The sequence below is a fragment of the Rhynchophorus ferrugineus genome, unplaced genomic scaffold (genome assembly GCF_030347505.1).
Source record: "Rhynchophorus ferrugineus isolate W39M unplaced genomic scaffold, kcgeb_rfMv2 rfM8, whole genome shotgun sequence".
Classification (NCBI taxonomy): Eukaryota; Metazoa; Arthropoda; class Insecta; order Coleoptera; family Curculionidae; genus Rhynchophorus; species Rhynchophorus ferrugineus.
Window position 1 is genome coordinate 25783948 of NW_027472587.1, and position 14612 is coordinate 25798559.

At 31.6% G+C, this 14612-nt stretch overlaps 1 non-coding gene across 1 annotated transcript; it reads left to right on the top strand.

Annotated features, from left to right (window-relative positions):
- The first annotated feature begins 10028 nt into the window (after positions 1-10028).
- On the top strand, positions 10029-10220 carry LOC143201805 (U2 spliceosomal RNA). Its single transcript, XR_013007013.1, has one exon. It is a non-coding gene; the product is annotated as a U2 spliceosomal RNA (small nuclear RNA).
- The last annotated feature ends 4392 nt before the right edge of the window (positions 10221-14612 follow it).

Genomic DNA, 14612 nt, shown 5'->3' on the forward strand with positions numbered 1-14612 from the left:
GGATACATCTCCTATTTATCAACCCGATGTAGATCTAAATCTAATTTCTCCACTGGAAGTTGCCATTGAAATTGATAACCTCAATCCTAAAAAGGCACCTGGTATAGATGGCATTTCACCTGGATTATTGAAAGAACTGCCACGAAAAGCAATCATCATGTTGGCATATATATTTAATGCCTGTTTAAGGCTGAAGCATGTCCCGGAAGCATATTTCGCTACTACCTGCAATATCAAAGCTATTTGAGAAGCTGATATATAAACGTGTTAAACATTTGGTAACAATACCAGATTTCCAGTTTGGTTTTCGAAATCACCATTCAACTATCGATCAAGTGCATAGAGTAACTGCGGCTATTGAAAGAGCGTTTGAAGAAAAGAAATACTGCCCTGCAATATTCCTGGATGTCTCACAAGCTTTTGATCGGGTTTGGCATTTGGGATTAATCTGTAAGATGAGCAAATTGTTACCGCGTAACTATTGTCAATTGCTGGAGTCATTTATTCGGAAGAAAATTTAGAGTATCGCACGAAAAGGCGTTCTCGACATTTAAAAATATCTCGGCTGGAGTTCCACAAGATAGCGTTTTAGGACCTCTCCTGTATCTGCTCTACACTGCTGACATTCCAACAACAAAAGAAACACTTCTTGGAACCTTTGCTGATGACACAGTTATTATGGCAAAAGATATATTTCTGCCTAGGGCAATAGAAAAAGTGCAAGTGGTAGTCAACAAAATCTACAAATGGACAAAAGATTGGAAAATTCAACTTAATAGCTCCAAATCTGTTCACGTTAATTTTGCATTAAGGCGAAATAATAAAAACTTAATTATATCACTCAATGGATGCCCGATTCCTCAAGCAGAATTAGCAAAATACCTTGGAATCCATCTTGACGGTAGATTAAATTGGAAGCATCACGTTAGACAAAAAGCAAAACACATTAGAACCAAAATAAAACAACTATACTGGTTAGTCGGAAGATACTCTCAACTTGATCTAAAATCAAAGAGGTTGATCTATAATACAATTATAAAGCCAATTTGGACCTATGGGGTGCAAATATGGGGTTGCACTAAAAATGCAAATCAGTTAGTCATACAGCGCTGTGAAAACAAGATTCTTCGATTGATTACCAATGCCTATCGCTATGTAACCAATGAAGAACTGCACGATGGCCTGGAAATCAAATGGATTACTAGAAGATTACTAAATCATTCTAACGTGGAAGCAATACAACTCCTGGACAGCGCACAGGATGTCGGGAGATTGAAACGAACAAAACCATACGAACTTATATAAAGTGTATACATTTAGTGTAAACTATAGCTATAAGTTAATAATTAATAAATAATTATAATTTTATAATTGAGGAATACATACTGATGTATTTTCTCGTACTCGTCTTGCTTGTTAATTAATCCAAGCACATAGGAAAAGTAGTAATAAATTAATTGTAATAAATTAATTGTAAATTAAGATTGTACTAAGCGTATCTAATAAAGATGTTATAAAAAAAAAATAAGTGAGTGGAGATGTATGCATTCCTTCTCGAATTTGAAAGAGATATTTGAAAATTATACTAAAGATAAAAATGAAAAAATGAATGTTTATATTTTTACATATATTTATACATTTCTGATATTGCAAGTATTTGACGAGATTAAGAAAAGGTAGAAGGTGTTGTGAAGGGAGAAGTTAGGTAATACTTTTATGTTAATTTTAATGTTACATTATTTTTCAATTAGTTTATATAATCATTTATTAACTAATAGAGAAAATTAACAGCGAACAATATGAAAATATGTGTGTAAGGTAAGTAAAATGTTATAATTTAATAGCACTAGTTAGTAGATTGCTATGGGATTAAGAGATATTTATGTCAAATATTTGAAAATATAGTCTATTCGATAAAATAGCAATGCACTTTTAAAGGTTGTGAAATTTGTCAGGCTAGTTTAAAATAGATGCGCATGAGCAGTTTTGGCGCGCAAGACAATAGCCTTTTACTGTTAACTATGAATGTTCCAGATGACAGTAAAAAGTCTATATATAAAGTGTTGACCGGCTAGAAATGCATATGCGCATTTGTTCTAATCTAGCCTGACAGTTTTCATAACTACGCGTCCTTTTCTATATACGCCTTGTTGTTTGCCAAAGTTGTGATTTTAAGTCATTTTAGGTTAATTTTTGATTTACATTTTGTTGAGGTAATATAATTATGTCGCAAAATTAGCGGCAGGTAATGCGAGAATAAGTTTATCAGGTTTGAATTATTAGTAAAATATAATCATTTTATAACACCAATTTTGTAGATTGCTATAGAATAAAGGGTATATTTTTATGTTAAATAATATAGACGTAGTTTCATAAGTCAAGTTCTACTAGGGGAACAGGTCATTTCAGCTCAAAATGAACGAAAAATTATCAATCAAGGAGGAACAAAAGGCCCGGCTACCGAAGGGCTCTCCTCTAGCCCAGGTCCTATTCAATCTCTACATGGCTGACCTTCTGATGGGGTGAGGACAACCCTGTTCGCTGACAATACCGCGATACCGTGTATTGTATAGGTTCTGGTGACTGCAAGTCAATCCATCCGAAACTCAAGCAATTGTCTTCCATTGGAAGCGGGGTATCCAAGTCTACAAGCGGATAATTGGTCAGTGCAAATCAAACAAGCGATATACAAAGGTAATGGTGTTGCTCATCTTAACTATCCCCTAATATGTATCTCCCTGCTGCATTCAAAAGATTGCTGTACAGACCTCTAATTAGATCCGTCCCAAGTTTGGTATAGCTTCATGTCACCGGCCCAGTCTCTGTTGGTGAGACAAAACAACATGCTGCGGATGATCCTGAAGACCCCCTGATTCATCAGGAAAATGATAATCCACAGCAAAACCAATATCCCATAGGTGGCCGATTTTTTTAAATACAAGCGACGTTTATGAAAGACGCTGAGCAATTCGACAATATTTTAGTCTGCCAACTTGCTGCAAAACTTACGCTAAGGCAATACACCTCGTCGTGCGCGCGTTTTTTTAAAGAAGCCAGTGCAGTGTTTAATTCATTTAATTTTAATATAATTTTCAGTTAGATTAATTCTGTTTAAGTATAAGTTTTATTGTCCAATATTACATAAAGTGTTCACCCTGTAAGCGTGCTAAAAAAAATCCAAGGGATAATAAAGCAATACAGTAGTGTTGGGAACAATCGACTGTAACCGACTATCGACTGTTTAGTAATTGATTACTTTTTGCTATCGACTATTTCAGTCGCTATTTTTGCTTCGACTGTTTTTACTAGTAACTGTTTTTAGTCGCTATTTTCGGTCCGACTGATTTTATTACTATTTACTATCGACTGTTTCAGTTGTTTACTTTTAGTTACTATTTTCGGTTCTACTAGTTCATTCGACTGATTTTTAACGTTCTGGCCTTCCGTCCTAGCCGCGACTTTGAAAGTAATGCGCCGAATTTATGCTTATATAGATTTATATGTAATATATGTGGTTTTATGTTTTTTTTTTGTAATTTACTTGTGAATAACAATATATTGTAAATTAATATAGCAGCATTTTGGAACGCTAGTTTTCAAGGGCAAAAAAATTAAATTGTAAATGATAAATAGTAAGATACTTTTGACTGGCATAATAGGTAATATTTTGGACTGGTATAATAGGTAATACTTTTTTGATAAATTTTCACGATTTTTGTCCAAGCCTCTTGTTTGTCGAAACTTTTTTCCTAAAATCTTGAAAACTAAAATTAGGTTACAAAGGTTTCAGAAATGGCTTAGATCCAAAAGATTTGAAGAATTTTTTAAAGTAGCAGTTGTTAAATTTCTTTTAAAAATATTAACCGAAAAGAGGTGAATATAATATATTAAATATTTGTAATAAATACATTTTCTGATAGGAAAACTCTACTTTAAAATTCAACAATTTATTTTGTTGGCTATTAAGAAGAACACCACAGTTTTTATTTGCTAACGAATGGACTTATCTTGGATGGAATGGAATGGATCATAATAGAATGTGTTCAACTTTTAAAGCCCATTGAAATAATGACCACCGAGTTATCTGGTGAAAGATATCCCAACGATGTCTTTAATTATACGGTTAATAAGAGGACTGCAACATTCCATCAAATCCAGGATTTTAACAAGTGAATGGGGAAAAATGACAAAATTGTCTATTAGATGTCATCAATAAAAGACTTTCAATTTTAGAAATGAATACGATAAGCGGGAAATCCACATTTTTAGATCCTAGATTTAAAAAAGCAAGATTTGGTATTACAAATAATGCTGACCCGATACAAAAATTTATCACAAAAGAGGTACAATTTTAACTTCAAAAAATACAAATATAGTTTCACAACTCGAAATTCAAGACAAAACTACTGACCAAGAATGTATTGACATTTGGAGATATTTTGATAAAAAAATAGCTAGAATGAAAGAAGTAATTACTCCAAGTACTGCAGAAACTTTACAGATTTAGAAAACCCATTGTTTTTTGGCAAACCCATAAAATGAAACTACCTGAATTATATTAGTTACACGTAAAATATTCCTCTATACCTCCAACATCTGTCCTCTGGGAACGAGTTTTTTCAAAATCTGGGCAAACAATTAACGATCGAAGAAATCACCTAACGGGAGAAAAGTTGAACATGATAATATTCACAGTAATTTAAAAATATTTCCGTTCAAAAATAAATAAAACTTTTATTTAAAAATGGTCCGGTAGTTATTATACGATCATTTTTAGGTTCATCATGGATTAGATTTTTCAATGATTAGGTATACGTTTACATTTTATTTAGTAGTTATGGTTATCGAAAATCTTTAGTTTTTAGGTTTTATTTAAGTTGTATTGTACTATTTATATTTTTATGCTATGTTATTTAAAAATAGCAATTAATATATTAAAACACGTTAAAACATTTTTGGTGTTATTATTCAATTCCTTTTTACACATCCACAGAACATTCAGTATAAAGGTAATCCTACTTCCTTTAAAATTATTTTATTTATTACATGGTAATAGAAATTAGTAATTTTTTTCCTTTTCTTTTTTAAAGTTATCACGTGAATATATATATATATATATATCGTCTGTCTATATATATGTATCTATCTGTCTAGCTTATACTACCATTGGAGAATATAAAGACTTTTAAAATTAAGTGCTCCAAGCATTTATCTCCGTCCTTTCCTATCTCACATTTTATACAGACAAGAATTCGTACATCTTCGTCTGACATCACGAATGGAGAAAATAGTCGAACCGTAAATTTGATTGGAAATAGTAATTACTATTTTCAGTCGCTATTTTTTTGACTATCGACTGTTTCGACTCTTTTCAGTCGATAGTTCCCAACGCTACAATAAAGCTTTAGTACCTGAATTAACGGATTGTTTTGGAAGATTGCGAATCAATACTCGAAAATTTGATTTTCATCTAGTGCAGCTGAGATAAGAAACAGTTTCAAAAAACACGATAATTTGATTTATTTGTAGTCGTGTTTACCGTATCGGGGAAAGTTTACCACAATAATGCAAATTCTCTTAAATTGTCAGATAACTATCCTCGGGTGTTAAGTGACTGATTTCAGGTACTACCCAGAGAGGTCTCGCCTTTGCATACTTTACCGAAAGAGTTCGGCTTTTTTCTATATTATCCCTAGGTTTGTTGAAAAGTTACTGTTAATGACTAGTAGGTGATTTAGTAATCTTCTAAAATCCGTCATTCGAAATGTCATCAGAACCCAAACCGCAACTCAATCTTGATGAAAAACTTCCGCATAAGATCAAGATGCAGATTCGAGTGAAAAATCGACTCTGTAGACACGCACGGGCCACCTTAGATCCGGCAGACAAGAAAGAGGCTAATAGAGCCTGCCGGGAGGTCAAAAACGCTGTAGCTACCTGGCGAGCTGAGAGATCGAACTAATTTCTCGCCAACCAGAGACGATAAGCAGGTCTCCCCATCCTTCGCGGTTCTAAAAATGTGTTTTCGTGGGGAAGATTCCAAAATGTCATCCCCACATTATATAAAGAATATAGTATGAATTAAATGAGGACACATTAAAAATCATCGTGGACTGGTAAATATATATATATATATATATATATATATATATATATATATATATATATACCACTGTTTTATTTCGTTTTACCTCTATTCACCGAGCCATATAAAATTTACCCTAAATATATATGTAATATATATATATATATATATATATATATATATATATATATATATATATATATATATATATATATATATAGTAAAATTTACCCTAAATATATATGTATATATATATATATATATATATATATATATATATATATATATATATATATATGTATATATATATATATATATATATAGTAAAAATGACCTTTAAAAAACAGTAAGATGACATTAATTTACAAAACATAATTTATAAAAAAAATTATAGGAGGTAAAAGGAAAAATACAGCATAATATTAAATTTTTGATTATAAATTAAAGAATATAAAAGAACGAACTTCAACTATGCCATAAACATTTACTAAACTGCCACATATTTGGATGATACAAATATATTATATGTAAATAAAATTTTATAACAATTTCCTTGTAGATATATTCCTTTATACTTCTCGCACTATTTACTAATTAATTACAATACAAGAAAAGTTGCAATAGAACATTTTTCGAAATAAAGGCAAGATTAATATATTTAATGGAAAAAAAGCTTACTCACTAAAAAATCACCACCAAATTTAATAAAATGAAGACTCAAGTACCTAAAAACTCAATTACTTAAATATATAATTCTCTATTACCTTGTCAAAATTCATTGATGAGAGATTCTGAGATTCATATTGGCTACTTGTACTTGCTTCAATATTGAGTCTTAACATAGCATTCTTAACAATATATATATATATATATATATATATATATATATATATATATATATATATATATATATCAGGTCTCCAATCTGATAATTGGTCAGTGCAAATCTAACAAGCGATATGCAAAGTTAATGATGTTGCTCATCTTATCTATCCCCTAATATGTAACCTAAATAGCCTCTCCGTTGCCCAAAACATTGCTGTACTAAGCTCATAGAGAAATAGAGATTTCACTTTATAGGAAATTTTGGAGAGATGTTTCGCGACGTCCAACACGTAGATGTCGCTACATTTAACTTATTACTTGTTTTAATCGATATGCTGTGAGCCGCGATGGGATCCGATTGGTTTACTTCGTCTCTATAGCGCCTTTGTTGTTTATGTGTTTCTGGTGCCATCTTCAGTGTGCCTAACCTAAGGAGCAGTGCACTTAGATTTTTGTAATGTTTAGAGACTAAGTTATTAGTTTATTAGTATTTATAAGTCGGTTTTGGTTTTTTTATAATAGTAAAGTGAACTCTTCTAGAAAGTGTTGTCTACCAGCATGCACAGATAGTAAAGTAATGCAGAATTTATATATTAATCCCTTTCCGAAAAAAGCTACAAAAAGGGCCATATACTTTTATTCTTGGATCAATTATTTGATAGTTGAAACTCCACTAAAACAATAACTCCTGAATGCAAAACTTTTAAGAGAGAATTAACCAAAGTTCAATACACTAGGATTTTGGTGCAAAACTATTCAGGAATTAAATTAAAATTAGTGCTTACAATTTATTGCTTAAGTAAGAACAAATTTGTTAAAGTGAATTAAAAACTTAATAATCACCTTGAATGGGTTCATTTCATTAAATAAAAAAAATGTGTAATTATCTGAATAAATATATTTGCTTAAAGCTACTTAATCAAGATAACTTGGAATTTTTTTTGGGCTATTAGAGTTCATCGATTAAAGAATGTACATCATTCGGCTAGTATGTTTGGCAAATCATTTAAAGCGCTCATCTAACTTTTTTTTTATCACATTTGCCTTTAAGAAATTGTGAAGAGGATTAATTCCATACTAATGGGGGATGTATTACCAGGAGTTGAGAAATTACAACTTCACTTTATAGCTTCAATTGCAGATGTGTCTATATGAACAAACGAGGCAAGACAATATCACATGTCCCAGAAAATTGTTTTATTATACTGTCAGTAGTTGTTTGAGCTATCTTTTTTATTTTATCTCACGATAGTACCACGTCAATAATATAACATATTTTTTGTCAAACATCTTTAAATAAAAGTAAATTTAAAACTTTTTAAAAGTACACTATTTAATGACCTTCCAGATAGAATGTTAAAACTAATATTCCCCATATACTTTTGGATAAAACATGTAAATAGGATTTTAACAAAGAAAGTCTCAAAGATTGTTTTCAGTATAAAAAATCAAAAACTAGAACTCTAATAGGTCCTATTAAATTCATAGTCCTAAACAAATATGAAAAGGGGACAAAACTGAAGAGATAAATTTGATTTGTTCCAAAGTTCTTTGCTTATGATAATATTCTCTGGATGTCGGGCATAGCAAAACTTGTCTCCAGAGCCCTCTATTGAGTTCTCTCTCTATTACTCTATGATTAAGCTCTAATCAGATCCCTCTAACTATCCGGGTTCCAAGTTTGGTATAACTCACCGGGTCAGCTAAAGTATCTGTAGATGAGACAAAAGGACATGCTGCTGAAGATCTCTTGGTTCATCGGAAACGCGCTTACAGGGAAATCTATACCCTACAGACTATCGATATTCCTTCCATTAGATCGACAATGTCCTAATTCGCCAAGTTCCCACAATATTTTCACCAAGAGAAGACACCTAGAAGTATGCCGGTGTCTGAGAATCTAGTGCTGTGTTAATGCACTGCAGTGACTTGATAAAAAAGTACAATATAGGTTTAATTTAATTTTAACTTAGGATAAGTCTGTTAGTTAGATAGTACAAGTCATAAGGTACGGGTCCGAGCACTCGCAAAAATAACAATAATAAAATACTTTTAAAATTGAATTAATTTAATTTAAAATAAATATATGATTATCGTTAAAATGATCTGTATAAAATACTATTTTAATCAATTTTTCTTATTCTAAAGCTTATTCTAAATCTATATATGTCCAATAGTCAGATGGGATGGTGTTAGACGTTTTAGTCTACGCACTTCACTGTCACTTTACATATTTAGCTGCTTAGCGAGTACATTGGGATTCACTGACACTCTTTCAAAGTTCTTTACACAAACACGTTGAATTATACTCGTTATTGGTTCTAGATGAATATAACTATTAACGTTGTATCTCTTCATTTGAAACATAGTACGGAGCATCGACAATGGCACGCAACTCTTTATATTGGAACCGTTGTATTATGGATATATTAGACTTGCTAGCGGTTCCTTATAGTTGGATTCCATATGACTATAAAGGCTGACTGAGTATAGTATATAATAGAAATATATATATATATATATATATATATATATATATATATATATATATATATGCCATGCCATACTTTATCAAAGGTCTGAGATAGGTCTAGAGATGCATCTGAACAACATCTTTGGTGGTTGAGTCCATATTTATATTGTTTACAAGTATATGCACTTGTTTTATTGTTCCATGCTTATAGCGTAACCCAAATTGGTGTTCTGGAATAATCCTTCCTTTTTCTATTGTATTGTTTTATATTGTACCAAATTATTGAAAATATAAAATGTAATAAGATGGATAAATACAGATTATTCAGAAAAAGTTATTTATTCGATTTAAAATGGAAGAAATCGGTTTCATCAGAGGCTGCTAAGATATTCCCTTCGTGTGATTTGCAAAGTGTTAATACATGAGTGAACTCTAATGGTGAATGCTAATTGCTTTCGAAGACACGACAATTTAAAAATGTTATAGCTCACCATAAGAATACGAATACAATAATTTCCTCAGGTAGTAATGCTCAGGTGTCATACGATTATTTCGATTCCTCTTCCTAGAGGGCTCGCCTTTATTTATTTTACCGTCTGAGTTCGTCCCCTTTCACATATTATTTCTCGAATATGATGGAAAGTTATCGCTTCTCGGCCTTTTGGCTAAGATCAAAGTGTAGTATCTGTTCTTATCAGCTTAATATCTGATACGCTCCGCATGCGGAGCCAGTATATTAAACTGATTTTTGGAATTTGATGGGAGGTTAGGGGCTTGCTCCGCTTCCGTCAAGGGTTGGCCCAGCATTGCAGTACTGCAGGGATCGGCCCATTTTAACTAATTAAAGCAATATTTCTTTGTTAAGAAAATTATATCTCTTATCGGTGTACATTGTATACTGCCGATAACCCAACAACAAAAGAAACAGTAGTTGGAACATTTTCTGACACCACACCAAAAAGGTATATCTTTTCTAAGGCTATAGAACATGTAGCGGTCAAAAAGATTTACAAATGAACTGGAAACTCGAAAATACAGCTTAATAGTTTCAAATCTGCCCATGTCAATTTCAGATGATGGATGCCCGATTCCACAAGCAGAATGAGCTGAATTCCGCGAAATATATTTCTATCGTAGGTTGAATTGGAAATATCATCATAGATAAATAGCAGACAGATTAGACTCAAGCAATTGTACTGGTTAGTCGGAAAATGATTTATGTGATCCAAGATTTCGTCTTAATAATTAATTAAGAATAGGCTACTGAATCACAGCAACACAGCAATACTGCTAGTGGACAACACAGAAATCAGAATATTGAAGCGAACCAAACCACACTTGTTTATTGAACTTGTTTAGTGTATAAGTGTACTCTTAAATAGATTAGTTTTATTTTCATTTGGTAAAAACATACTGATGTATTAATCCCGTACTCGTCTTGCTTGTGTATTAATGCAAGTATAACAGAACAGTAGGAATAAATGAATTTGTAAATTACGATTATACTATGCATATCTAATATAAGATGCAATTAATAAAACAAAAATGGATACACTGTTTGGATGGAATTGTTGTCCCATTCTTGGTGTTTAACATACATTGGCTTTGAAATATGAAAGAAGAAAGGCAAATAAAAGGCTAAAACTTTAAAATTTATAAGATCATCAGTTTTGTTTATATATTTTCCCCGTTTGTTTCACTCCTCCACCTTCAGAGTAGTAACCGTTAAGATCATTAGGGTGTCATTCATGGTTAATGTTATCTTCTATTTATTCGATTTAGGTCAATTCTTATTAATACATTCGAATTATTGAAAATATCGTTCTCCACTATTCTTGCATCCTGCAAAATCCTATTTAAATTTTTCTTTTATTCTAACTTGACTTTCTTGAGGTTTCCCTCAACAAATTCCAAATGACTAATTTTTATCAGTTACTGCAATTTTTGCTACTATTTTTGATGGAAAAATCTTATTGATGCATTGAATATCTAGCCTTTGGTTGACGTATTGTACATTTACTACTCTAATACGAATGGGAGGTTATTTACAACAAAATGTTAATAAAAGTTATAATTACCTTTATTATTACTTCTAGTGCAATTGTATATTATTTCTCTCATACCCTTTACAATTTAAAAAACACTGGAACTTCTGAAGGATAACTATGTTTGATTTGCTAGTAGTACCCTACAGTTTAATACCATATTTGATTCTTTCAACACTTTGAATAACACTAGATATGAGTTCCAAGAGGATATCGTGCTGAATTAGTTTGTTGGAGACGTAATATGGAACTTCGACGATGGGTCGCAACACTTTATTCTGGAACTTCTGAAGGATAACTATGTTTGATTTGCTAGTAGTACCCTACAGTTCAATACCATATATCCAGTGGACCTAACTATTGGCTTATACAGCAAAACCTTGTTATCTAAGGATAATTTTCACTTACACTTTATCAGCCAATACATTTGGTTTAGTTTAAGTCCAAGCTGTTTGTGTTTTGTCACTATATGTTTTTCCCATGTTAAGCATGGATCAAAATTTAGGTATATAGATATTTAGATATTGTCCAGATACTTAACGTTGTTTGCTCGCAGGAGTTCCTAATTAATCATTTTTACTGGGGGACAAGTCCTTCTACAAGGGGTGAATACCACATGGGTAAATTTTATCTTATTTGTTTTGACACGCCATGTTCTCAACCATAATTCGATTTTGTTTAGATGAAGTTGAAGCTTTCTTGTGGATATAACAATGGAACAAGGACACCTGAATGACTGCCCTGCGGAACACCTGAATATATTGTATGCTCAAATGTTTGATAAAAGACAAATTCAAAATATCCAAATAACATCACAATCGAATGAAACTGCCAGTAACATCACTAAACTGAAAGAAATAATGAGTAAACTAATGAAACAAATGGGTACAATGCTTAGTTGAGTACCTAACATATAAAATAGACGTCTGAAGTGCCAGTGACCTACAACATCAAGTCAGGGAACTGAAAATCTTCATAAATGAACAAAACATCGATAAAAAGCTAACCGCGAATTCTCAAATATAAGCTTTATCATTCAAAACATCCAAATAATAGAGCCATAATCATGCGTAAAGACATAAAGCATTATGAAAGAGAAACATTTGGTAAAAAATAACCAAAAACTAACTAGTATAACCATAGAGGAAATCACTAGGCCAATAACAATGTCTGCGATTCCTTGCCAACCTAAACATAATAACGAATCAGAACATTTTCGAGCTTTCTTTAATACGCTAGGTAATATATTTATTGTCGAAAAATATTACAATGTTAAACCTTTAATATGAGGATAAAGATTAATAACATCAAAAGGTTAACTGGTCAAGGCCAAGAAGACAGAAAATTTACAACATACTACTGGTGAACCAATATATTGGCTATCAGATAGAAACAAAAACCCGATACTATAGACTTTTGTCTCCCAAAAATGTTGATACATGTAAGTTTAGGGTAGAATCACGTTTTGAACTATCTTCTGACCATTCACTAAGTAATAATAACATTTTTTTTAATACTGTTAAAGATTAACCACTTTCTCTGTTTAACAATAGACCTGTTTGTCTACTATTTAGAGAAAAGATAGACAAAATCGTCTTTTTAAATTTATGATTAAAAACAGTAATTTTATATAGAAATAGCAGCAATAAACATTATAAAAAATATATAGGAGACAGCATGGTACGCGACTCCTAACAGTGAAATATCTGCAAGAAAAAACGTAGATTTAGTCTATTCAAAGTTTTTTTAGTAATGCATCATGGATATTTGTGACGTCGAAATATTGCAATGTTGCCGAATTAACTCGGGGTTTTAGTTCAGTTTGGCTTTGACACAAGAAAATGCTAATCTAAATAAAATAATTGAACAAAAATGTTATCAAATATAATTTATTTTAACATTCTAGTACATCTAATACATATATTATCGAAGGACTTAAAACTACAGTAAAGAATACAGGTATAATAGTTTGAAGGTTAGATTTGGTTTATTTACATTTAACTCTTTTCCACACCATCTATGAGGTAGAGTTTCTAGGCGCGTTTTCTATGTAGTATTACCCCTTGGAGGCCTAATCCACCTAATTAACAATTGTATATCTGAGAAAACAATTTTACTTTCATTCGAGAGAATATTTACTTTTTACGTTTAGTTCTTGTTTTCTTCGATGGTGTGTTTAGGCAAGTCACCTTGGTATCACTGTATTTTTATTTCTTCTGCTGCTACCTGCTACATCATTCTTGATAAAACTAATCACTGAATTCTGTCTAATGCCTTTACCATATCTACAAAATAATTAGTATTCATTCTCTCCATGTTCTAACGAAATGCTTATGTTTAATTTTGAACAATTACAATCATATCTGTGCATACAAATCATTCACGCCCTACAATACCGTTTTCTATAGTTATATTCAATTAGTTATGTGCATACCTTTAGTTGTTACCACTGTCATCACTCTGTCTCAGGAATTTCCAGCATTGCACAGCATTATCACATATCCTGAAAGTTTTCTTCAGTCACTTTCACTTTACGACTCTCTGTCCAGTTCAGTCACTAAACTGTTAATTTCTAGTCTGTATAAAACATGTTGACGATTCTACCATTTATCAATCTTTTGTATGTCTTATCGAGTTCATCCAAACCGAACGTGTTATGGTTGACAATGCTATTGTAACTTTTTCCATCAATTTTTATTGTCTTTACACTTTTTTTGTTACTGTCCTGCCAAGAGTGCCACAATGAACCATTTTGAAATATTCAAGTTTCTTATATTATTTTATGCCTTTAATTGAATTATTTTTAAGGTAATGTCTGGAAGTTCCATTAAACCTCTCTGAAGGTTATCTTTACATCATTTAAACCCTATGCCCGGTAAGAGTGTATGAAAGGATGTCTTACATCCCTCAAAAAGCTGCATGTCCCTAATTATTTTATGTATACTTTCCAGAGTGCCAATTTTCTCTAAAATAATTTTATTAAATTATGTTTGTAGCGATAAAATAGTTTGTGTACTTACTGTTCTTATACATTTCTTATAATTGGTCTCGAATAGAGCCAATATCAAGATGGTCAAGATTCGTCACCCACTTTGTATGTAGACGGGTTTTCTTGGGTGAATCTAACGTATTATTTTTTATTTCGTAAGCTATGTTATTCACAGTACCCACAATAATATTTAGC